This window comes from Equus przewalskii, chromosome 18 (genome assembly GCF_037783145.1).
Source record: "Equus przewalskii isolate Varuska chromosome 18, EquPr2, whole genome shotgun sequence".
NCBI classification, from domain to species: domain Eukaryota; kingdom Metazoa; phylum Chordata; class Mammalia; order Perissodactyla; family Equidae; genus Equus; species Equus przewalskii.
The window spans coordinates 16665707-16692678 of NC_091848.1; the positions used below are offsets into that span (position 1 = coordinate 16665707).

Sequence of the window (26972 nt, forward strand, 5' to 3'; positions counted from 1 at the left end):
GCCAGTGCATTTTCTCCCTCTTAGGAAGCCCACGTAGGCCAAATTGGGATGCAAAGTTTGCTGGATATAAGTGTAAGAAAAACTAAGATGTTGGCCATATGATTGACATTTTTAATGACATCAGAATAAAATATATTTTATTAACTGTCAATATATTGTCAACATGTTAAATAGTAATATATTTTGATAACTGTCTCTTATGGTCAAGAGCTAAGACAGACACTGGTGTACTTTTTCTCCTGCATCCCTGAGCTTCCATAATGAGCACATTTTATTGAAACACATTGGTTTCTACACAGTAGGCAGTTCTGAAAGCTTATCTCTCATGTTTGTGTATTCTCTATATTCTCTAGTCAGAATGTGTTGATTTTGAAGTTCAATGATAATAAAATATTCTTTATCAGGCCTTAATTCTGAGTTCTTGGGAAAAGTTCTACCAATGTATAACTGGTGAGTAACTTGAAAATTTTGTTGTTTGTTGTATTATTAACATATATCTTGAGTTGTGAAGGGTTCCCTAGCTTACATATTTAGTGAAGAGAGGAACTGGAAAGGGAAGATTAGATATTAGCTTCCACATATTTCTTCCACATTTGCCAAGAAAGGACAGTGTTAGGTGAGTCATATATGTTGTTTGTAGGTAGATTAAGAGAGGGATACTACTTCCCCAGGATATTCTTTCTCGGTTACACTGACTTCTTATAGCCAAGAAGTCGGCATGTGTGCATTTCTGTGGAGCATGCCCACTGAAGATGCATCATTTAAATTGTGTGCTGAAATATCACGTATGTTGATGTTGGTGAATTATAATTCTCTTCCTGAAGATCAGATCTGAATGACTGATGGAAATTTGTTTTCTACAACCTTCTGTGTCTGCTATTTACTGTTTCATAAGCATTCCTGGACATATAATATGTAATAATAGCACTTTCCATGATTTTCCCAGCATAAAATTGTTTATATTGAATTGAGCTGAAAGATATTCCATTGTCTTATAATGAGTGATTGTATCAGTCAGGATCCAACCACAACAAGAGAAAACTCCCTGAATATTTAAAGCAGAGGGCATTTAAAGTAGGGAAATTATTCCGTTAGTGATGAAAAACCGAGAAACCAATCAGGGACACTGACAGCCCAGAGATTAACAATGAAATGAAACTAATACTAAACTTAGGCTGGAGGGATAAAGGGAGTTGGAGTAACTTGGTGGAAGCTGGGACTTTTTGTGTACACAAGTGCGGAAGTGGGAAGATGTAGCCTCATCCAGAGACACCACTGAAGACAGAAAGTAAGAAGTACCACAGCTTCTTCCCTCTTCTTGTCCTGTAGTATCCTCCTAGTTGTCCCATGGGCTAAACTCAGCAGGAAGGCTGCTGGCGCAGAGCCTGAGAAACTCATCTTGAAGGGTTCAGCTCCCTGGAGCAGGGGAAGGGCAAGGGGTCTGTGGAAAATAGATCTAACTGGCACATGAATGTTATTAAAAAGAAAGAGAGAGGAGGGAGGAAGAAAGAAAATAGAACTCTATAAAACTGTGTCTACTATAACTTCATTGTGGACGTTCATTCTGTTACACAAGCGGCACCTAGAAAAGGATCCATGGCTCTACTTTCTTAATATTGAGAATAATTATGATTTTCCTGAGCAACTGCTTAGTTTTTTATTTATGGACACAATGAATCTCATAACTTAGACTGCTTCTCTCTTTTCTTTGGCTTTTAGAAAGTTCAGAGTCAAATGTGTATTGAAATCATTAAGAGCATCACAGCATGCATTCTATGTACTAACTAGCCTACAGAGTTATTTTCTCTCCTCATATTCCTTTGGCTTTCTTTACCTTACTTATTTTTTTTTTTTAAAGATTTTTTTATTTTTTCCTTTTTCTCCCCAAAGCCCCCTGGTACATAGTTGTGTATTCTTCGTTGTGGGTTCTTCTAGTTGTGGCATGTAGGACGCTGCCTCAGCGTGGTCTGATGAGCAGTGCCACGTCCGTGCCCAGGATTCGAACCGACGAAACACTGGGCTACCTGCAGCGGAGTGCGTGAACTTAACCACTCGGCCACGGGGCCAGCCCCAACCTTACTTATTTTTTTATCAGCATTATAGACATCTTTAAAAACTGACTCATGACCTCTTTGCAAATAGGCAGCTGGCTCTAAAACTTTAAATGTATAATTAAATAAAAATATTATTTCTCTCAGAATAAGAGTTGCGTAACAGTAAAGCTCATATTCTTCTCTTAAACTTGAACATCAATAAAATATATATTTTAAAGCTAGCTACAAAAATATAACCACCAGCAATTATACTTCTAGTATTCAGTGGTTGGGCACAGATTCACAACTATGCTCTGTCAAATACCCACAGTTTTTTCCTTATTGAGATAATAATTTTTTTCTTCAAAAAATATTTTTGCTGCAAGTATGTTTACAGTAACTTTCTCTGAACAACACTTCCTCATCCAAAGACAGCTATTCCCCCAAGAGTCATGCTAACCACATGCCTTATTATGAGTTCCTAAGTCTTCTTAGCATTAACTGTACATCACCGGTTCCTACTGTTACTTTTCATCAATTTATGATCAATTTTGGGGTCTCACTGGCCCACTATTTTGTTCATCAATTGCTATCTCTCTTCTCTATTGGTTTTCATTCCTGCCTATGCTCCAAGACTATGTCAATTCTTGCCAAACATCCTAACAGTTGTGCAATAAGAGGATAGTCTGTTTTTCTTTGTTTTGATTGGCACCTCAGCTAACCTCTGTTGCCAATCTTTTTTCTTTTTTTTTCTTCTTCTCCCCAAAGCCCCCCAGTACATAATTGTATATTCTAGTCATGAGTGCCTCTGGTTGTGCTATGTGGGGCGCCACCTCAGCATGGCCTAACGAGTGGTGCCCTGTCCGTGCCCAGGATCTGAACCAGTGAAACCCTGGGCCACCGAAGCGGAGCACGTGAACTTAACCACTTGGCCACGGGGCCAGCCCTGAAGAAGTTCTTTTTATAATAGATTAGACTGCAGATTCCGTGAGGGAATGCACCAAACTTGCTTTGCCCACTGTTAGACTTCTATTGTCTAGCAGACATTGAATAAGTATTTTTTCCAAGGGAAGAACTTGAATGCATGAAGAAGTGAGAAACAGATTTGTTTTGAATTGATCAATTATCTTATGTATTTTGAAAATCATTTTACCATCCGTTTAGATTTTTCATATGATGATTATATTCAAAACATGCATATATTTATAATATAATTATAAAATACTATTTTATGTTATGTAATTATAATTACTTAGAGGATATGCTATGTTCTGATTTTAAATAAGTGACAACTCATATCAAAACCAGGTATTATAAAAATATTAAAGTCTCAGTTCCAGCTGAGGCTTGAAGAAAATTGGTATTACATTTCAAATTATGATCAGCACACAGAACTTGCAAAAAAGATCATATAAAACCCTGAGATGATCACCCAATTGTAGCCTATGAGAGGTTGGAGAAGCCAAGAAATAGGAGAGTGGAAATAGAGAAATTTGAAGAAAGCTGCTAGTGGTGTTGTAAGTCCCAATCTCTTAAGGAGGAAGCCTCAAGTCCGGTGGAAAAAAAGGGTTTAGTAGAATTGCTTGGAAGAACTTTGTATCTGCCCCACACAGAGTATCTGGCTCCTACCTGAGAAATCTAAGTGATAAGACAGGGATTGGCTAGTTGCTGATAAAAGTGCAAAAGAAGAGGTGGTTGCTTTGGGTGGCCCAAGACAAAGTTGGCTTCTATGGACTCTATCCAGGCAGAGATAGAAAGAGAGAGAGAGAGAATATGAATGAATGAGAGAGGGAGATCACTGTGCTCTGAATGTTTGTTTCCCCCAGAATTTATATGTTTAAATCCTAATGCCCAATGTGATGATATTAGGAGGCGGGGCCTTGGGAGGCGCTTAGGTCATGAAGGTGGAGCCCCCATAAATGGGATTAGTGATCTCGTAAAAGAAACCCCACAGAGCTCCCTAGTCCTTCTACCACGTGAGCACACACAGAAGAAATCCTCTGTGAAACAGCAAGAGGGCCCTCACCAGCCACCACATGGAATCTGTCAGTGCCATGATCTTAGACTTCCCAGCCTCCAGAACTGTGAGACATAATGTTTACAAGCCAACAAGTCTGTGGTATTTTGTTATGGCAGCCCAAACAGACTGAGAGAGAGGTAGAAGGGCGTCTTGTAGATCTTTACTGAGAAAGCTTCCTGGATGGCTGACAGAACTTACCAGAGACAGAGCTAGAGGTATGGTCAGATGCCTGGGGACTGTGGAAGGAGTAAGCACGGAGTTGGAGGACAGTATATTACCCATGTCAAAGGAAGATGTGAAGCCCCCAGTCACGGGAGAGATGGGTCCAAAGAACCCACAGAGCAGGCACTAGAGGAAAATTCAGCTGACAACTCCTGCTAGATTCCGAGAGCACCATGCCAGTTCACGAGAGTATCTGTCAGGCGAGAACCTTTACTCCTGTGTTACTTACTCTCACTTGCTCTGGTTCAACTCTGGAGGTGTCAGAAGGTTGGAGGGAGGAGATGTAGAAGCACAAAGCAGAGAAGCTGAAGACTCTCTCCTCTCTGACTGTAAGACTCCCGGTCTAGAGATGACCAAAGAATGGAGGAAAGTTCAAAGTTCTGACTGTTCAATGACAATGAACATTTTAATTACTCACTGGAGGAATTCAAGTCACTTAACAGTGACCAAGATTACCGGAGGTTTTTATCTAGGAACAGGGAAAAACTAGCCCCAATGGTGAATGTAAATGGGAGAAAAAAAGTGCTTTATGATTATGTTCCCTGAGTCATGCTTGTTCAATGTAGAGGTTATACGTGTGCTATTTTTATGTGTAGTATTTTAGAAAAGAATATATTTAAATAATTTGTTAACTCATAGAGAATCATTGATTGACATATTGACTGCATATCCGAGCTTAAGAACCTAGTTAACCCGCGATAAAGCCCACCTAATAGATTAATTTAGACTGAGTACTTGGTATCATGTTGGCCAAATAAAAGAAAACTGGAAGTTTAGTTAGACTTGATCGCGTTCGTAGATATGGTCAAGATTAGCATGGGAATATGAAGACCAAGTTAGTGTATGTGTAAATGTGTGTGGGTGTGTCTTAATCTTCTAATAAGAATTACTTAGTCACTCCTGCCTATGCTTAACTTGTTGCTATTTGAAAAATGCAGTCACTCTTTTACCTCGTTGGTTTATTGTTTCCAGGTAGTTTCTGTGTAGCAGCCAGGGTATATTCAGGTGCTTCAGGTTCAAAATGGGCCATTAAAAGTAGCTTTAATATATGCTTTTGGTGCCTTGGAACAGTAACTACTTACATAATACAAGTTTATTGTAAGCATCACAACAGGAGGCTGGGCTCCCACAGTAATCTATGGATGGGAATTATTTATTTAATTGGGCCTTATTGATATGGAATCTGGATCCAGTCAGCTCCAGGGACCTCAGCAGCCACAGTCCTCTGATCTTCACTGAAGTGTTCCACCACCACCGTGACTCAACTCCCTTTCCAGCCGCACTACTTTTAGTTTGCCTTATTCTTTCTTCTCACAATACCAGCAGCTGTATTCCCTAGTACATCACTCCTCCATTTCTATTCCACAAAATGAAATATGGTCATTATCCTTTTGGGGGCCGGAGATGTTTGCAACTCTGTGTCAAGTGCTTAGTCTAATCAGCTTTGACCAGTTGGGATGCTGGTCACCTTGTATAAAATATGTTTACCTAGAACTACTGAGAACTCTTTAATTAGGAGAAACTTAAATATGACAGGTACAAGGTTTTATTTCTATTATGTAATTAAGTCACCAAACCTTTATCATATATGTTATTGAATGAACGACCTCTATGTGCATGTGTATATGTAAACATACATATTAAAGCTCATAAGCTCATTGCCGAACAGAGTAAAGTATGTTGAAAACTTCAAAATTTAGTCACCAACTATAATATTATAATGATAAAATATTTGAAGTTGATGAACCAATGAGGTTAAGTATATTTTTGAATGCAGGAATGTGTTTCCTTTTGACAGTTGTAGATACTATGAAATGGTGAGAAGAAAAAGAAAATGTGTTGTATCCTAATTATGGCTAATATCGTATCTTATTTTTTTTAATGGAAAGGGCATTATTGTTTTCCCACTTAAAAGTAAAATATATGGAAAGTTAGAAAAATGAAATAAAAAACATCCATAATCCTACCACCTTTTTTTCATCATTTTGTTATTTTTTTATCTTTTTCTGTCAATCAGCAAAATTGTATTATATCATGTGTTTTCTTTTGCTAGCTACTTTAAAATTTTTCACTTACAATATATTTAGATCCATTTTTAAAGCCAATAAATATAGATTTAAATCATTACATTAAAGTTCTACTGGTATTCCATTATACAGATGTCATGAATTTATTGAACCTGCTCCTTATAAATAAACATTTAGGTTGTCTCTACAAACATTTTTATACATACGTCACTGTGTGCTCACTTAATTATTCCCTTCTGATAAATTTTTGGAAGCAAATCACAGATTCGGAGAGTTTAAATTTTTTTAGTTGTTTGCTTTGTGTTACCAAAGTGGCTTGCAGGGCTACCAGCTTTCCAGGTTCTCACTATTTTTTCTTTCTCTAGGCAAAAAATAATGTTGATAAACTTCTGTATCCTAATTGACAATTTGAATTTCTTTTTACATATTAACTTTTTTTTCCCCTGAGGAAAAGTTGACCTGAGCTAACATCCATACCAATCCTCTATTTTTTTGTATGTGGGACACCACCACAGCATGGCTGTTGAGTGGAGTAGGTTTGCGCCCTGGATCCAAACCCGTGAGCCCAGGCTGCCAAAACAGAGTATGTGGAACTTTAACCTCTCAATAATGGGGCCAGGCCCTGAACTACTTTTTTTTTTTTTTTAATATGTCTTTTTATTGAGGAAGACTAGCCCTGAGCTAATATCCACCACCAATCCTCCTCTTTTTGCTGAGGAAGATTGGCCCTGAGCTAACATCCATGCCCATCTTCCTCTGCTTTATATGTGGGACACCTGTCACAGCATGGCTTGATAAACAATGTGTAGGTCCACACCTGGGATCTGAACTGGCAAACCCTGGGCCACCAGAGTGGAGCACATGAACTTAAATGCTGTGCCACCAGGCCGGCCCCATGGACTACTTTTCGAAGCATTTTCCCTATGGCTTTTATAGGTTCTTTCCTGTGACCTTTACAGGTTCAAAACCTAAAATATTATAATAGTAACATAGTCTATTACTTTATATATGGTACCCCATCTTTCTCAATTTTATTTAGTATTTCATTTCCTTTGGAAATGAATACTAAAGAAAATTTCTAGAGATTTATCTATTTTTAAATGCATTATTTTGAAAAGGGCAATATTTTTTATCATTATCTGGCATGGAACAAGTAGTTAAGCATGAGTTAAGTCGTACTGTGAAACAATCTTTACAAACATAAGGAAAACACCATATTTTCTTAGCTGGTGATTAACTCTTCAAAAAGTTTAGGAAATGCTATAAATTATCTTCAGTACCTTGAAGATAACAGTATCTTGATGAATGAGACCTTGTCTGGAAATTTAGTTAACATTCAATATTGTTTCAGACATAATCACGTTTCAATAATTACCTACTTACTATAATAAATCAAAATGGATTCTCAAATCTAATTTGTTTTTTCTTCTAAAATGCACTTTTAATGATGACCTTCTTCTTCTCCTTCTCTCTCTCCTCCTCCTCCTTTTTCTTCTTTCTCCTCTTCCTTCTCCTTTACTCCCTTTTGGCAACAATAGTATATTTAGTAATCTTTGTATAACTGTAGTGGTACATTTTGTAGCACCAGTCAATCCTTGCCATTGACACTATTTGGTTAGGTTACCTGGCTTTAATGACGTTAAACTAAAGAAATGGTAAATTTGCTGCCCCTTCCTCCTTTATGCCCCTTCTTTGCCCATGAGCGTCATAGCACGCTTTTTCATTGTGCTCAGACCTTGCCTCAGAATCCTTCTTAACCCAACACTTTTGGCAGCCCTTATTAATTGATCAGAGGGGCACAAGAGGATTTGCCATTCTTATCCTGTGCTATCCCTATACTAGATCACATCATAAGAATTAGTTTCATTTAAGTTGTAGCAATGAATTTCTCCGTTCTGGACAGGGGAAGTCCACAGTTTTATCAGGCCAACTAACTGCCTCAAGAACCCTAGACTCATGGCTACCCTACACTGCCAAAGAGTCCAAAATCTTAGGACTCTACTCATTAGCATCTATTATATTTTCATGGTCTTTCTTATGCTAAGTTGATCACCTGAAAGGAGAAAAATCAATATTGAAGCTATCTAGAAATAAAATGTACACTTTACTCTTTCTCCTGAATCTTAGCTCACCTGCTTTAATTTACCTGCCCAAACATAAGAAAGCAAACAAGCAAACAGTGGTGCTGCCTTTCTGTCCCTTTCTTTTAAGCCACACACTCGATTTGTTTACTTGTTACAGTCGTACTGTCTTTCCTGTGCTTGCAGAATGTCTTCCTGTCTTTCATCCTTCCCTTTCCACATCTACCACCCGTGTTTACCTCGTTCTGTTCGAGAACTGCTGCACTCCTTTTACCATGGAATGTACGATTGATCTAGTTTCCTGTTCAAGATAGTGACAACCATGCCTTGCCTTCAGTCTTAAATGAGGGAGGCAAGGTGGTCCTCACCTAAAGAAAAGCTGGTGGTGGAGTTCATGGAGACCCCGTGGGGGTCTGTTTTATGGTTATCAAAGCACTAGAAAGCCTCCTTTTAATGAGTGATTTTCTTTCCTCTGATCCCACAGGACTACATCTTTTGCTGTATTTGCTGTCATTCTTTTGTACAGATACAAGGCTTGATGATGGTGATGCCATCAGCATCTGTTCTCTAGTCTCCAGCTGTACTTTCCAACCATCTTTCTGCTCCTCCTCTGTCTTGTGTTATTTTTTTTGGTCTCTGCTTTCTCTACCCTTGTGTTTTTGTTCCTCTCCAATTTCAGCATTAGAAGGAATGAGAACAGGAAGTTTGGGAGAAATGAAGAAGGCAATAAAGCCACTGGCATTTTGATTGGACAAAAACATGTAAATGTATAACAGAAGTGCACATAATTCAATTTCTGCAAATGATAACAATGAATTTAACAGTAATAGAGTGATGGTTCCTAGAGCAAGTAATTAGCTATTCTATCATTGATCTTTCCAGATAACAAATGTGCATTGTCTTAAATTTAATCACAAAAGGAATACATAGGGTAAGATTTATTTAATTAAGCATAGTATTTTGTTGCTGTGGACTTTAGATAAAGCAACTACTTTACTCAGAGTTTCTTAGTGTTATGCAGAATGACATTAGTTCTCTTAACTGACTGGATCAACTCACAGATGAAAGCTGATGTCCTTCACAATCCCTAGTTATCTGACCAGAGCAAGAGCAGCACCCACCAATAGGCTGAATGAGGATTGCTGGCGGACGGGCCTTTTCCTGCAATGACCTTCTCAATCTGGACCTCTTCAATGGCTATGCATCCTTTGAGGTCTGGCTCAGGTGCCAACTCCTTCCTGATGCTCTACTTGATCTCTCAGCAGTTGAGTATTCTCTTTCTCCTCACAACTATCAGTACTTCATTTTCTCTCTTTTTGTTGGCTTGAATTACTTTCTACTTTGCACTGGAGAACGAACTATGAGTCTGGCACAGTCCTTGAGTCATATTATGCAGACACTCAGTAAATCTTTACTAAGGGAGAGAATGAATCCACAGTACAGACCTTCTTGATAAAGCCTTCACTTCCATGTGGATTATAATTTTTTTAAAGGAAATAATATATACTAGTTATTCATGTATATTTATTCAAATTTGAAATTATAATTTATATATTAAACCTTTGAATTTTGAACATATTTTTATCTACATTCTAATAACATGTACTAAAAAATAGATTTTGATGGCAGAGGATTTTCTTTCCCTTATGTAAATATATGCTGAATATCTACTCTAGTCCAGGCACTTTGCCACTCACTCTACAGTTTTTAATGATATTCTGTTTAATCTAGAGAGCATTCTTTTTCTATAAAGAAGAAGTGAGAGTAAAATTTTCACAAAAAGGTATTTCCATGATCACAGGTTTTATGGAGGTGCAAAGTAGGTCCCCTCACAGGTCTTTTTATACCCTGCTAATTTCAGGAAGGGGTTGTCCCTGTCTAGGGTCAGTTCTGCCTGAGCCTTTCTTTCTTCCTTCTCAATGGTCAAGTAGAATCAGAGGATTCCCCCTTCTCTCTCTCTCGTCATCTCCCTTCTCTCCTTCTCTCCCTCCTTGTCTGTTTGCCCTCTCCCCACTCCCTATACAGCACAAATTATTTTAACCTCAAGGTTACATACTGAGATTAAGTTACTTACTTATTTTGTTAGATATAAATATTTCTGTTAGCTACATCAAGGTCATCTGTTCTTACTGGCTGCCTAGCCTGAAAATTGTTCAACCTTAAGGCTCGTCACATTTTTCTTATATCTTTCCTGCATTGACTATAATATACTTTTTCATCCATTCACTTCTTGATCTTACTCATTCCAAAAAAGGAACAAGATCAGTCAGATATAGTACAAGGGAAAAACAAACCTTTTCCTTTGAGGATCAAGTATGTCAGTTTCCTGTGGATTCACTTGACTTCCTGAAACTCTTGTGATAGAAAAGTTGGTAATGATCACATTTGGTAGAGTGAAGTCTAAGTTAAACATGGAAAGGTTGGGAACTGATTACATGCTTCTCTCTTTAGTGTTCCTTTTTAATGTCAGTGAAATCAAGATTCATCACCCTTTGAAATTTTAATGTCTCAATCCATGCTTTAGAAATTAAGCAAGATATCTGAAAATTGCAGTTAAAAGTATTAATCCCATAATCTCATCAGAGTTTTAAATTTAAATTAAAATATATGTGAAAATGTACTATTTATGCAATGTTTACCAAATTAAATTAAATACTTTATTACTTTAGCTATAAAAAATTCCAAATGGATGTTTCTAGCTGATGGATGAGAAAGTAAAGTTGGCTGGTAATTCAGATACTTAAAAGTGGGTGAGGAAAGCTTGCTCCCTCCTGCCCCTATCCTGGGAAACTATAACAGAACAGATAAGTGATTTTATTTCCCCAATTTTAAATGCTTATAGAACTGCAGTGTGATGGTTAATTTTATTTTATATGTCAACTTGGCTAAGCCACAGTGCACAGATGTTTGGTTCAACATTATGCTAGATATTTGTGTGAAAGTATTTTTTAAATGAGATTAACATTTAAATCAGTAGACTTTGAGAAAAGCAGATTAACTTCTGTAATGTGGGTGGGTCTCACCCAATCAGTTAAAGGCCTTAATGGAAAAAGACTGATCTTCCAGGAAGAAGCTAGTTTCCACAGCAGACTGAACTTGAACTGCAAGTCTTTCCTGGGCCTCCAGCCTGCTGGTCTACCCCACAGATGTTGGACTTCCCAAGCCTCCACAATTGTGTAAGCCAATTCCTTAAAATAAATCTCTCAGGGCTGGCCCCACGGCCAAGTGATTAAGTTCACATGCTCCACTTCAGTAGCCTGGGATTCACTGGTTTGGATCCTGCGTGCAGACCTACACCCTGCTCATCAAGCCATGCTGTGGCAGCATCCCACATAGAAGAACTAGAATGACTTACAACTATGTAGTGGGGCTTTGGGGAGAGAAAAGAAAAAAAGAGGATGATTGGCAACAGATGTTAGCTCAGGGCCAATCTTCCTCACCAAAAAAAAAAAAAAAAAAAAAACGCATAAAAAATTTTTTAAAAATCTCTCTCTTTCTGTGTCTGTGTATATATATACATCCTGCCTGTTTTGTTTCTCTGGAGAACCCTAACTAATAATACATGTAGGTTTAGAGAACTTAAGTAAACCAATATAATTTGACTGCATTTTTTTACTTTAGAATAAATTAGTCAGTATTTTGACTTAAACTGAATGATATGGAAAATTAATACAGAAATTTGAAAAAATAGACAATGCCCATAATTATACTTATTTCATTAATTAATAAATTTCAGATCTTATTTCTTTTTTTAAGTTTTTGGTTTTTGTGAGGAAGATTGGCCCTTAGCTAACATCTGTGCCAATCTTCCTCTATTTTCTGTATCTGAGATGCCACCACAGCATGGCTTGATGAGTGGTGTGTAAGTCAGCACCTGGGATCCAAACCCATGAACCCTGGGCCGCTGAAGCAGAGCAGGTGAACTTAACCATTATGCTGCTGGGTCAGCCTCTGATCTTATTTTTAATATAGTAATATTATGGAAGGATAGAACTTGAAATTATATTCTGTATGTCTAACAAGTATTTCAAATATTTTATTAAAGATGCTTAATTATTTTCTTCAGCTTATTCAGTTTATAGCATCAAAATGTAGTCAACTCCCCAAGCAAAAATGCACTTTCCAAATTTTATAAGGTGTCATTCTCATCTGAAAAAAAAAAAAATGGCATTGAAGTTCCCTTCCCTTTCATTATAACTGGAGCAAATATATTAAATTTTATATGCCTGATTTGGGAAATCAGTTTCTGTCTTCAATAACTGATTGTGTGTTCGAGCTGGGCCCTTTACAAATGAAGTGCACTTCTATTGCTTAAAAATTGCTTTCCTGTGCAACATGATGTGGTAATGAATTAAATCCAAATGAGCCTTATATTCACAATGTCATAATATGTAAGTCGTCCCCTGTGGAACTTTTTTATTATCTAATACAAGGCAGGCTAATGTCTTCCTCTCATGGCTCACTTCTCAGAAGGGTATGCGGCTTTCAGTATTAGAAATAAAGAGAGAAAACTATGATTTGAGATCAAATTACATTTTTATAAACTCTCTAAATCACACAGAGCACCTTAACATGTCCCCAAATATGCAAATCAAATTCTGATAGAACAAGAAACAAAAGAAGTAGTCCCAGTTCTATGGAGTACATTTCTATCTGTGAGAGAAAACAGAAACTGAACATTTTTCTTTGAACAGAAATGTGTGCAGGTGGTTTTTACCTTCAATAAAAATAAAATAAGTGTGGGCGTTTTCTCTCTCTTTCTTCACTTGGTTTCATCATATGAACTCTATTCTGTAGGGAACAACTTGTAAGATCAGCTTGTACCAATATTGTAGTTCCAGCTGCTATGTAGATTTAAAAGCTGTAATTTATTAGCCTGATAATTTTTGTAATTCAACCAAACACATCAAATATTCCCTTATTTATCTGCCTTAGGCATGTCTGGGTATCATATTGGAATTTAACTAGGTATTTCAAAATATGTCTTGCTATTTCATAGGGGCAAAGAGCGAAAAATGTTTATTTTAGTCTAGTGGGGCAGCCAAGATAAACTGTATCAGCTTTTCATAGGCTGCTACCTCTTCTGGCTTCTGGTGGGTTTTTCTGTCAGCAGAGGAGACCCCTACAGATTTTTCCTGCATCTTGCTCTTGTGAACCTCAGCGGGATCTGAATCAGCTGGTGCTGACATTATGTGGGATTGAGATTTAAGCCAGCCTTCCCCTATCTCATTTTAAGAAGAGAACCTAAATTCCTATAAGATTTGTTTCCCCTGGTTTCCCTTTTTTAATTATTTTCAATCAAATAATTAAAATTATACACAAAGATAAGCACATTATCCATCTATATAGAAAGATACTAGGGAGTTAGAGGCAATGTCAAAGCTATACTGTTTTGGGGAAAAGAGACACCTTGACTTTCTAATTTAAGAGTTTGCATTGTTCTTAATCAAACTTATATTCCACTTAAAAAAATAACACGTGGAGGGCCTGGCCTAGTGGCACAGTGGTTGAGTTCACACATTCTACTTTGGCAGTCCGGGGTTCTCCAGTTTGGATGCTGGGTGCGGACATGGCACCATTTGGCAAGCTATGCTGTGGTAGGTGTCCCACATACAAAGTAAAGGGAGATGGGCATGGATGTTAGCTCAGGGCCAGTTTTCCTTGGCAAATAGAGGAGGATTGGCAGCAGGTGTTAACTCAGGGCAAATCTTCCTCAAAAAAATAAAAATAAAAATAACACCTGGGAAAAAAAGAAACACCTGATAGCCTATCATCGCAAGATTTATTCAAGTCTCCTTTTAACACCAGTGCATTTATTCATGTGTTTATTTACTTGATGAATAGTTATTGTGGGCCTACTAAGTTATACTGGGTTATAGAGACAAAGCAATGAACAAGACATACAAGATACCTGCATTGAGAGTGTTCATGTTCCCACTGGCCAGATGGAAGCAATGGGAACATACTTGTTTATGTAAACTAGCTATAATGGCATAAAATTACGTATTGTGGTCGAAGAAAGGGGGAGAGGGAGAGAAAGAGAGCAAGGGAGAGAGAGAGTGACTGTAACTTGCAAAGGTCTCTAGCGGTTAATTTGGGATGAAGTGTCAGTTCAATTTCAAATGGACACTTACGGTGTTCCAAGAGGATGGACCAGTCCGTCTGTCCCTCTAACCCAGGCTGCTTGTGGAACCATAAGGTTGCTCAGCAGCTAGCTGTTTGGCAGAGCTGCTCGTCTTCCTTGCTCTGGGGACTACCGTAGAGCTCCTTCCCTGCTAATTTATTTGCCTTTTGCCCCTACCTTTGCAAACAGACAAACAACAACAAGGAAACAAACCCACCTTTAAGAAGCGAGTTCAACAGGAAGCAACAGGCAGGAGATGGTGACTTCTGACCACTCTTGAATTTCCATTTATTTGCAATATTCGACATGGAATTTAACTTTCCCAAATAACAAACACTATGCTCCATTGCCACCTCTTTTTAAAATTATTGAAGATAGAATAACTTCAAGTTCTGCTTTTCCTCTCAAAATAGCCTCATTTCTAAGGATTGCCTCATCACTCCCAGTGTTTTTGTTTTCATAAATTTCATATTACATACGGAACTGGTATGATATGATTAATAAAAGAAAAATCTTTCTTATAGCTCAGTCTTATTCTGAAATAACCATACTAAGGATGATATGCTAATCCTGGATTCTTGAGTCCTTAGTTCTTGTTTAATCAGTTGCAATCTTTGCAAAGAATTGCAGTTTGCTAATTATACGCAATTATGGTCTGACACCCAGAGGTACATGTTAACTTTTTAAGACTGCAGACAATATCGGTAAGGAGAGCTGCTTTACAGACATGAAAATTAAACAAAAATATTCATGTGGATTTTCTTAACAACTACTTCTACTGCAATTTCAGTCCTTCAAATCGATAGGGACAGAGTATTGAAAGGTGTTCTGCTGTAGTCTTTTGGCAGGAAATGTCCAGAAGTCGGGACCGGAGGATCCAGGAAGGCTCAAGGAGTGGGTTCTCAGAATTGAGAAAGTAGCACCTCTGTGGTAATCACAAAGGTAGAGAAGATGGTGACTGCTGCTAGTAATTTTCATTCCAGAAATAAAATTCTTTTCCTGTGCTGGGAATAGGGGCAAAGTGAATAACAGACAGTGCTGATATGAAGCATTGCTCCAATAATCTGTAAGCAGGAAAAAGAAATTTGGGCATTGTGGGAAATGGCACTTGGAAAATAATTTGCTGGTTGGTTGGTGAAAAAAAGCTGTGAAAAATGACACAGAATGACCAAAACAAAAAAAAAATAGGAAAGCTAGACAACAGTTTGGGGTGAGACAAACAAGATGACAATCACCAACAAAATTAATTAAATTTTCCTTCTGCCTGGTAGTTTAAGAGAGGATTTCTGGATTAAAAAGTAACCCAGGAAGTAATTGCCAGGAAGGCAATGCTACTGTGAGAATCTAGTCTAGAAAATTCTTGAAAGAAAGGAGGCTTCAGCATAAGCTAATGGGGGAAAACGTCAACAAGAGGACAGTGGAGAAATGGCAGCTTGGTTGTTCAGATCTGAGAGGTCCCCCTAGCATTTCCTGTGTGGGCTGGGTACAAGGAAGGGAAGAAGGTGATGATGTGCCCTTGGGAATATTTATCCAGCCGGAGTCTGAGTCTTGGAAGTGAAGTGAGCATGTGAAGGGGAATCTAGAGAAAGCTGCAAAACTTAGCAGAAAACCAAACACACTTGTAGGTCTCACTTGACCTTGGAAATTTGCCCAGGACTTTACAGAATCTATAGCTAAACTGCACACTCAATGTTTGATAGAGGTCATGCAGTATTTTTCTTCAGATTAAACTATTTAATATAACTCTGTCTTAGGAGTATTTATGTCTAGTGTTTCTGAAATCTCCCAGAGTGCTGGGAAATAGGAATATGCACTTACAGCTATTGTGGAAATTAAATACCAACTCAGTGCTATGGGAGTAATCTGGGTATCAGCCTATGATCCTTTGTAGGTAGCTATCAAGAGTATGTTTGGGAAAATAAAATAATAAAGACTTGGTTTCTGTCTGCTCCTGAGTTAGTTTCACGCTGAAGCTGTTGCTCACAACTCAGTCTTGTCCACAGATAACTTTAGCATAGGTCACTTCCTCAAACATTTAAACTCAGGTTTCTTATGATTCAGTGCTACTGCCTTCTCCAGGCGGGCAGCTGGGAAAAGGTAAGCTAGGGTCATTCTACACATCTCCTTATTCCCTGAAGTGTCAATACTACATTTCTGTAATGGGCATATCATGCTCTTTTGAAGATTTGAAGTCAGGGGAATTTATATCACAGCAATACAAACAACTTAGAAATGAACTTGGAATTGGTCTGCCTGGGATCAAATCTCAGCTCTCCTGTATCCAGCTGTATGATCTTGAGCAATTTCTTAAACTTATGACGACACGGTTTTCTCATTTATAAAATGTATATAATAATAGTCTTGCCTTCATATAAAAACATAAAGTACTTAGAGTCTAGCATGTAAGAAACAATATTATGTGCTATCTATTATTGTTATTTTTCTTAGTAAAGGGTCTTCTGCCATTCTCCTCTGGTAATTTCTCACTGACCACCATCCTTCATGGGCTACATCTATATCAGTTTTTCTTGCCAAGAATCTGTCAATATCTGTGAAAGGGCTGACATTTTACTGAGCTACCAAACTGACAAGTTAGTCTGTAATAGTTTCATGGATACTTACAGGAGACAGGAGACACCTGGGTCAAAGATGAAAGATACTTTGTTACAGCACAGCAAGCAACATAAGCAGAATGTTTGCATGAGTTCTTTGAGCCCCACTTCCCACAGGATGATGAAAAGAAGGCTGGTGGACACCTGAGCATGCAGTGATTGTATTACAGGAGGGGAATTTTGAACTAAGGGACCTCAAATATTTTATACTGGACAGTAAGCATGCCTGCATATTGCTCTTGAGGGAGACACTGTATTCATCTTTTCAAAACTGTAAACAAACCTGACCTTTTCTCTGGAGGAAACATTATCTCTATCTCCCAATGCTGTTTGTTATATGCAATGCTGTCTGTGCCTTTGCTTACCGGATGTGCAGAAATGTGAGGGAGTGAGTCTTATGGAGAATCAAGTTTCAACTTTGGCTCAGAATTTTCAGGTCTTAGTAAATTATTTAAATATATTAAACATCTGCTTCGTGCAGTAGGTAGGTAGTAGGAGTGGTGTTCTCAGGAGAATAGAGCATAATCTCTGCTTTCAAAGAGCTTAAAGTCTTAGCGAAGGGTAAAAAGAAAAATATGTCCCAATAGTAAAAGTTGACTGTCATAATTGTAGTAATAATGACATAGACAAAATGCCATCAGGACAAAGAAGAATTTTCATTAGAGGAATATTAAATCACATAAGTATGTCAGTAGTGCTTTTCAATTCTTGAATTTAGCTTCACAGCAAAAATAAACTCTGATAAGTTAAACCAAACTTGAGAAAAACTTAGGGTAATCTGAAAGGATAATACCAATAGTTGGAAATAGGATTTGACATGGAATACCCTCTTTAGTCTATGGGCTGCATGATCTTATTATGCCAAAGTGAATCTAACCAATTTATTTTTCATTGTTCTTGTTGACACAAATAATCTATAACCAATCTATAAATGAAAATTGGGGTGAGTTTATTCTAAGCCAAATGTGAGGACCATTTAGCCTGGGGCTTTCCTTCCCCAAGGAAGGTAGGGCACCAAAGAAGTGGGGGTGTACAGAGGGGTTATATACCATCAGAAAGAATGTATCACCTATGATTGAATGTCCCTTCTACAATAGTCATGAGACTTCTCTCTCTGCACAGTGATTGATAGACACAGCAGGTAGTAGGTCTGCTGTCTGGAGCTGGTTGATCACAGGTGAGCACAACAATCAGTTCCTAGTCTAGGGAAAGATGCTTATCCTTAAGGAAATGCCAATGTTGGGGGAAGTTGCACTTTTATATTAAGGCCATTTGTTCTTGTCTGTGGGACATAGCAAATACTTAAAGCAGATACACAATGCATGCTCAATGGCCATGTCAGGCCCTTTTGGAAAAATAAAGTGAGGCCGAATTAGGTTTATGCCAAATGGCTTCCTCATATACTCCAATATATTCTATTGCTTGCCATTTTTATTTGTTATCCTTAATATGTATTTATTTTCTAAATGTATGCTAAACATATAAGTGTTATAGCCTTGCTCTTCTTAGAGTTAATTCAGGCATTGAAAAACTAACTAGCTATGCTTTATGATACCTCAAAGGGCTATAACTAATCACCAGGTGGCAATTAAAAACAGGAAGGCAGAGTGTTAGAACTAAATAGACATTTTAGGATATACTCTAAAACCTAAACCCTTTAGCCATGGTTGGAATGTACAATACTGTACTGGGATTTAGAAATTCTTAGAACGAAAAATCATCCCTAAAATTTGGAAAGATTGAGATGTTATTCATTATGCAGTATTTGTCTTGTGGCGCAGGAGACTTAGACCAATTACGATATATAAACAATGAGAAGATTTCTAGGGTGACATGTATTGGCTGTCATAATTAATTTCAGTCCATTGAAATCAGAAAACTTTTAATAGTTGTGCTTTCTTTTTAACAATTAATTTATAGTTTTAACTGATCTGTGTCCCCTTCTAAATTTTTATGGTAAGTTAAGATGGATTTTTGAAGCTAAAGAATCTATAAACTTGGTGTTAAATAAAAAATAAAAATGTTAAAATTACGTTGACTAAATAGTAAAATACTTCTTTTTCTCTCAATTTACTTAGACTGTCATTATATCTCTTACATATTAGAATTTTATTTTCAGAAAGAAATACCTGTTCCTCCGTTGTTTTTTGAAATTAACTCTGACTCCTAGATACATAGTTTAAGCTCTTAACAGGAGAGCTTGCCTGGTCTTCCTTAGCCACAGCAAACCAATAAACAAAAATTTGTTTATTTGGTATTTGCACCCCATTTGTTATGTTTGTGGGTTTTTTTCAATCAATCTCCATCACAAAAGTTAGATATAGTTTCTTGACATATTGGCAGCAAAATCTCTTCAAGGCACATGGTAATTAGCCTATAAACTTGGATTTATTTTTATTTATTTAAATAAAAGATACTAATAAAACATTTTTACAGGTCATATGTAAAACTCTGAACATTTGCAAATAACAGTTAACACACTTGTCCTAACAGTACTTTCATACCAAATCTACAAGTATAATATTAGCATAAAACAGAATGCTTTTAGGCAGCAAATGTAAATTTCTTCTATATTTTGATGGATTATAAAATGATCCACTTAGGAAGTATTTGCTAGGCAAGTAGGTTGTGATAATCTCAAGGTCTTTAAGTGAAGGAGTGATAATGGATGATATTACTGCTTCAATAAGATATTTATGTTACTTTTCCCAAATCAGATTTAAGAATTTCAACATGTTGAATAGCTCAAAATGTCCTCCCAAATTTTGACAGTGGCCGTACAGAGATCACTGAACTAAAATGAATTGTCTGACTGTTCTGTGTATCAACAATGAGTATTCTAGTGGGGCTTGGATCATCAAAAAAATAAAGCATAGAAAATAATAAAACCAACCCTGGCAACAACAATGAATTATCACTTTGTAATCATCAAATGATGTGCCTTAACGGCAACAGCAGGCAGGAAGTGGTAAACAGACCATCCAGTTGTGAATGGGCTAGTCAGCACACAGCACAGTGGTGCAACACACCACAGAACCATGACTTACTCGGTTGTCTCCGTTATTCAATACTCTATAATGTCTAAATCAAACTTTTAAATGCATTTTTAAAAATGCAAGCTATAAAAATCCGCAACAGGGTTCTGGATCAGTGAGCACTGTCAGGATAGATTATAGTTCTTCACAATCTCTGCTCTAACAATATCATGATGAATGGAGAATGACACCAGCTGCCCATTTATCTCCTTAGATTTCTGCCTTGATGATATTGATTCTTCCTGTGGATTCTTAGGCTCAAGATTATAGCTCAGGTACAGAGATATAACCAGTTTTGTGAAGTATGTTTTTAATATGGCCCAATTTTTACCACCTTGGCTAGGATATACCAGTCAATAGTGATTAAGAAAATAAATTATTGCTTATTGTAACACTTCAGGATTTTCATAATTAAAAAAAATATTTTGCATCAATTGGGATAATGAACCAAATTCCTAAATTGTATTCACATATTTCTTCAGCGGACATTATTTAGCATATGTTTACAGTGCAGGAGATAGTGGGGCACAGAAAATTGAAAATACGTAAATTAGCCTTCCTGGTCACAAAAAGCTCAGAGACTATTAGGAGATAGGAGATGGGAAAGTTTGATGAAATGATATAATTTGAATAAAGTGTGATACAACCAAGAATTATGGAAATATCTAGGTAAGAACTAATAAGGTTTTAAAGAAGAGGGATAGCTTCATAGAAGCGTGATAAAAATTGGAATCAGTTTTGAAAGAGTTTTCCAGGCAGAGAAAGGGACAAAGAGTATTCCAGGTATAAGATAGAATGGTACAGAGTTATATGGAGTATCTGGAAAAGGCTTTTCCTTCTGTGGCTGGAATGTAGGATATGTGGAGATAAGAGGATTTGAGGAAGGGGGAGAGAGGGAGTGAGAGAGGAAGGGGCAGAGAGAGAGAGTGAGAGAGATACAGAGATACAGGTCGCAGTCAAATTATGAATGGCCTTGTATGCCATCTTAAAATGTTTTTGGTTTCTTTTGCTTTAGTTTTAATGTGACAGTTGAGTACTCACTTAATGAAATATGTATTTTAAAACAAGAACAGCAAGCAATGATGCGGATGGCTTGTATGATGGAAAAGTTAAACCAGGGTGAGGAGGTAAGGGTGCTGTTAGAATAATTCAAATTATTGCTTGCATTGCTATTGAAGTTTGGTATTTTAGAGGTAGTATCAAGAAAATTTGCTGCTTTAGCAGTTGACAAAGAAGCTTGGTTCTTCCGGATTGTACTTTCCTGACTCTGAGGAAAAGATGATTTTAGGTCAGATAATAGTTGTTTTCTATCATTTCCGTGCAATCATTTAACAACCGTTTCCTGAGTGCCTACTTTAAACAAAGCCCAATGCGATGGACTATAATGTAATTACAATCCCTGTTTCATGTGCAATTTTTTTCTGGCATTAAAAACCTAAAAATCTATCAAAACAAATCCTCTAAAAGGTATGGATTTCTAAACAGAGTTTGTAGAAGCATCTGGTCTTCTGAATTTAGCCGTTTGTTCTTTTGGGACTTGTTATTAAAGCAGGGAGCATAATCTCATAAAAAAGGACTGTGTGTTGTTCCACCAAGCTAATGTTCATGCAGTTCTAACTGAAATGACAGGAGTGAAGGCCATTAAAAAGTAATGCTTGAAATCGATCAGAGATAATGAAATTGCATTGGCCCAAGTATTAGTCAACTTTAATAATTGTGTGTTACAATGGTCTTGCAATAAAAAGGCTGTTATTTTCAATTCAGTTCACTTAAGCTGTGTCTACACGATTGTAACACAACTGGTTGAAAAGTGTAGCCACTTTCAACACCTGTGCTGCAATCTTTTTGTTCACCGGGTTTTTTTCTTGACAAATTCCAAACAAAAACTGAGTTAGCTAATTGGTTCTTAAAACTGTCCAAACCAACTCTTGTTTTGTTGTCATATAGATATAACCTTAACAACTTAGTCTTCAAATAGAGCGAGACTAATCTGGGCTAATAAAAAAAATCAATCATCCAACAAATGGTGTCTTGATTCATAAGTCTTTCATAAAGCTATAGATTAATTCACTAAAAGAATTGTTGATGGAGCCATGGAGAGCCCTTCTTGTTTCTCTGATGGTTCCCTTTTTGCCTGAACTTTTTATGTGGTATCCAACATTCCTAAATGGTTATTAAGAATTAATTCCTTCCAGTTTAGGTTAATATTTTCTCTCATCCTGACTAAAATCTAGTAATAGGGTTGACCTTGTTCACAGCACAAGGAAGAAAGGTTTGACTAAGGCTGATCTTGTGGATTCGACCAAATGCTCATAGGAATATGCAAGTGTGTTAATGATGGCTGAGTCATCACTCTGCTTACATATTTGGCATCTAACTTGTCTTAGATTCTTTAAACCTCAACTTAAACAAAGAATGGACATGTATGTAGTCTGATTAAACATTCAAGCTTACTTTACTGCTGTCCCTGGTTACCTCTTGGCCTACAAAGTGAGGGGTAGGAAGATTCATAATCAGGGCCTGGGGCAAGCTGATGGATAGGGAGAAAAACAAGGTAACTTGGCTACCCTGGACAGGGAAGCAACAACACTTTCATTAGTGCACTCCAGTGGTTACAGCTGTATATACAGAATGCCGCTCCTGAGTCAAGCTGGCTGGGGGAAGCAAGCTGAGGCTAGAGGGAAATAGTTATTGCTCTATGGGCGGGGTACGGGTGCTTCCAACATCCGGTTAAAATTCAAACCTACGTTTCGACCACCATCACAATTTGTTTGTAGTTTGGGGATGACAGGGTTTTACTATTTTAGTTAGTAATCTGGGCACCCTCCCTATGCAGGGGCTCATTCCACAGTGTTAAGCCAGGACAAGACTAGACTCAAGGTGGGCTTTTCTGAGCTTTCCCTCTGGCCACAGTTTGGTTTGACTCTTCAACCCAACTCTTAACAAAAGAATTTACTCTTTTCCTTACCCTCCTTCAGAACAGAGGCCAGTATTTGGGAGAGACTCTTAGGTGCATAAAAGACAGACAGGACAAGTCCCTGCTACTTCTCACTGGTTTTATTCTCTTTGTAATCTCTATTTTTTTTTTCTCCCTCTTCTTTCCTTACCATCACAATGGGGACACGTTGCCATAGTTGAAAGGAAATAAGAATAAAAAATAATTGTCCCGTACAGAATTGGTAGTTGATTAAACTCAGCTTTCTATTGTTAGGAGAATTAGACAGTGAAGAGGTGGAACACACCTTGTGAATCACTTTTACAAAAGATTTTTTTGTTCAATATAAATTCCTGGCTATACTGATATAAACTTGTGTTCATGATTGCCTCAGGACAGAAATGTATGCCCATTCTTCACCCTAGTTGATTACCACTGGGCCACTGCAATCAACAGTGATAAGGAAATGTGATGGGTTGATTTATGCAGTGGAAAAATTTGATTGCATGGATACCAGATGAGACTGCTGGATTTCACTTGACTGTGAACCAAGCATCTATTTTTTTTTTGTCTAGGTCTTATTTTTCTTTTAAATGTTCCTGAAAGGTCTGGTGAGACAGCAAAGTATTAAGTATATCCTTCTAAATCCTTATAAATAGGTGTGGTGAGATATCAAATATTAAATACCAGCCTAGGTTGGCTGGAGGGCTTCAAGAAGAAAACTGGTTGGCGTATCATTAGACAAAAAAAGGAGCCTTGAGCACCACCACATGAGAACTGTTGGAAACTGTAATCTAGTAATAAGTTATAAACTGGGAGCCTCCCATTTAATTTGTCTTGCTTCCCTCCGGGGTCTGGGGTTTGGCACAGAGGAGCTTTCTCTTTATTATCTGCTCCTCCATGACTCCATCCCCACGCCCTACACACACCACACACGCTTTTGCTTTATCCAGTTAGAGAAAAATTTATATGGACATCTTTAAAAATTACTTTTTAAATGTTTCAAATAGAAGGACAAAAATCACGTGGAGATATTTATTGATGATAGGATGCTCAGACTTTTGTACTGTGCCAATGACTAAGGCAATCAGGACATGTATTAAAGCTTGTGGATGGTGGTGATAAAAGATATCAGAGTAATGGTCCCAAGTCATGATTTCTGTCATGAAACCTTTCTTGGTTCCCAGAGCTTGGCACAATGCCTGTCCACACTAGTGCTTTGGTGGTCTGCCTAAATGATGACAGTTCTTGACAACGTTCTTGATAATGTCGTTTTTCCTTGTTGCTGACAGAGAAATGTTCAAATGCCCAATCGTGGGTTCAGAGCATGACCTGGCTCCTTTTTCTATTTCTGACTTTTTACTGTGGCTTTCAGCGGGGCTACCTGCAGTTGTCCAGATGCACCCTACTGTTTACTCTCCCTGTGTCCTTGGCTCAAGCTGCTGCCTCTGCCTCAAATGCCCTTGTCTGTATGTCTGGTGAATACTTACTCATCTTTTAAGAGTCAGCGCAAGCCTTTCCTCCTCTGTGAATCCTTTCCAACCCTTACCAATCTCCTATCAAGCAGCACTGAACATATTGAATTTTGTGCTCTGACAGAATAGTAGTACTGAGCACTTAAACATTCTTGATTACTGGTTTTGTTTTTTTCTACCAGATTGCAAGTTTCTTAAGAGTAAGGGCTATGTATTCTCCAATTTTTGTTTGTCTGTCTGCTTTTTGTTCAATAGTGTATTACTTTTTTCTCATTAAAGGATAATCTTTCCTCTCAAAGAGGTAAAAGTAAAAGAACATGAGGGCAACCATCTAAGGTACTCTTTAAATCAGATTGCAGGCGTCTGTATTGTTTTTGCCCATCTCTCATCTTTAGTGTGTTTGTCTCTGTGTTTAAATGAATATCCAACTCAGTTCCACTCAGTTTAAATATTTGACTTCCTTCTCTGTGCAGGGGTCTCTAACAAGTTCAATAAAAGTACAGAAATGATTAAGGCATAATTAAATCTTACAGTCTAGATACTCATTAGTTTAGGTTTTAGCTTCAAGTAACAGAAAATTCAGCTAACATTGGCTCATGCAAACAAATCAAGATGTTTGGAGCCAGGTGGTTGCTGTTGTTGGTTCAGGTGCTCAGTGATGACATCAGGATACCGAGCACATTGTAACATTCTGTTTGCCAACCTCAACATCTTGGCTTTCTTCACCCTCATGCTTTTCATCTCATTGTCACAGGAAAGCCACCGCATGTGTAGGCATCTCCGCAGGGATAAGGGAGAAAAGTCAGCGCTTGCCACATCAATCACTTTTATCAGGGAGAGAAATGTTTCCCAGAATCCCTCAGAAAGTCTTCACATTTGCCAGACTTCTGTTTCACTGCCTTTCCTAGCTGCAAGAGAGGCTTTTCCTGCTTCTTTATGGAATGGAGTGAGAAAGAAAAGAGGTGAGAAAGGGTGATCCCATTACTTAACCACGAGTGTGTGCCACATATTAGTAGGGGATTAGGACAGATGTTTAAATGATTATCATCCATGATAAAATAAGAATATGTGTCATATGACACATCCAAACAGCAATATGGATGTTCTAGGAATGAAGAGATTATAACTAATTGGGGAGAGGCTTGTGTTCAGGAGAAGCTTTCTGAAATGATGTCGTCTTTTACAGAACTTAAAGGGGAATAGAGCTTCAACAGGCAGAAATTGTAATAGGCAGTACATTGAAGTAGAGGGAGAAGGAGAGCTTTGTATTAGAGATCCGTCAGTTTAGAGATCAGTCGGCAGCTTGCAGCTTTGGGTTTAGTGAGTCGATGAGATCATGGGATGCAGTAGATTGTATGGAGCAGCACTGTCCAAGAGAACTCTGTGGTGATGGAAATGTTCTATGTCTGTGCTGTTCAACATGGTGGCCGTTAGCAACACAAGGCTGTTGAACGCTTGAAATATGCTATTGTGGCTGAAGAACTGAAGTTTTCATTTTCTCAATTTCAATTTAAGTTTAAATAGCCACATGTGGGTGGTAGTTATCACGCTGGGTAGTACAGGTTAGAGCATTGTAGGCCATTATAAGTTGAATTTGGCTTTTAGTCTGAGAAAGTTGGAAAAGCCACTGAGGGGCATTGAGCAAAGGAGTGACATGATCCAGACTGTGTTTTGACAGGATCACTTCTTTGCTGAAGATAGCACAAAGTAGGGGAGGGAAGGGAAGCTATTGCACTAATCCTGGTGGTAAATGGTAGTGGCTTATACTAGTATGGAATACGTGGAAATGGTTTGAGGAGCCTGTATTCTGCATATATTTTGAAAGTTAAATCAACAGAATTATATGAAGGATTGGATGTGGGAGGTGAGAGAAAAGAAGTAATAGAGAATAATTCTACAGTTTTTGGCCTAAGTGGCTGGAAGAATGGAAATTTTATTAACTGAGATGAGAAAGACCAAAGAAGACAAATTTCATAGAAGCAGATGCTTGAATCTAGAACTTGGCAAGTTTGAGATGACTGCTAGACATCTAAGGACATATGTTGAATGTTTAATTCAGTAAGCCTAGTTTGGAGGTAAAAAATTTAGACTTGTCCACATGTTAGTGATATTTAAAGTCATGAGTCTCATTGAGATCATTAAAGGAATGAGTGTAGATTCAAGAGAGAGAATATGTGTGAACTGAGTCTTGAGGGAGTCCAACAGCATTTGATGAGACTTGGAAGAAACTGCTAGCGAGGTAGGAGGAAAACTAGGATAGTGAGTTTTAGACGTTAAAGAGGGTGAAATGTTCAACTATGTCAAAGTGTCCTTGCTATGCATAAAAGAATGAGGTCTGGTGACTGGCTATTGAATTTCGCAATTTGGCTATGTATGTATAGGAGACAGGAGTTATTGTTGATTGTGAT

The 26972-nt window shown here is 37.7% G+C and overlaps 1 protein-coding gene across 10 annotated transcripts in view; it reads left to right on the plus strand.

Annotated features, from left to right (window-relative positions):
• Window positions 1–26972, plus strand: part of NAALADL2 (N-acetylated alpha-linked acidic dipeptidase like 2) — a 1266186-nt gene that overhangs the window by 594703 nt on the left and 644511 nt on the right. The gene's annotated exons all lie outside the window — the stretch shown is intronic.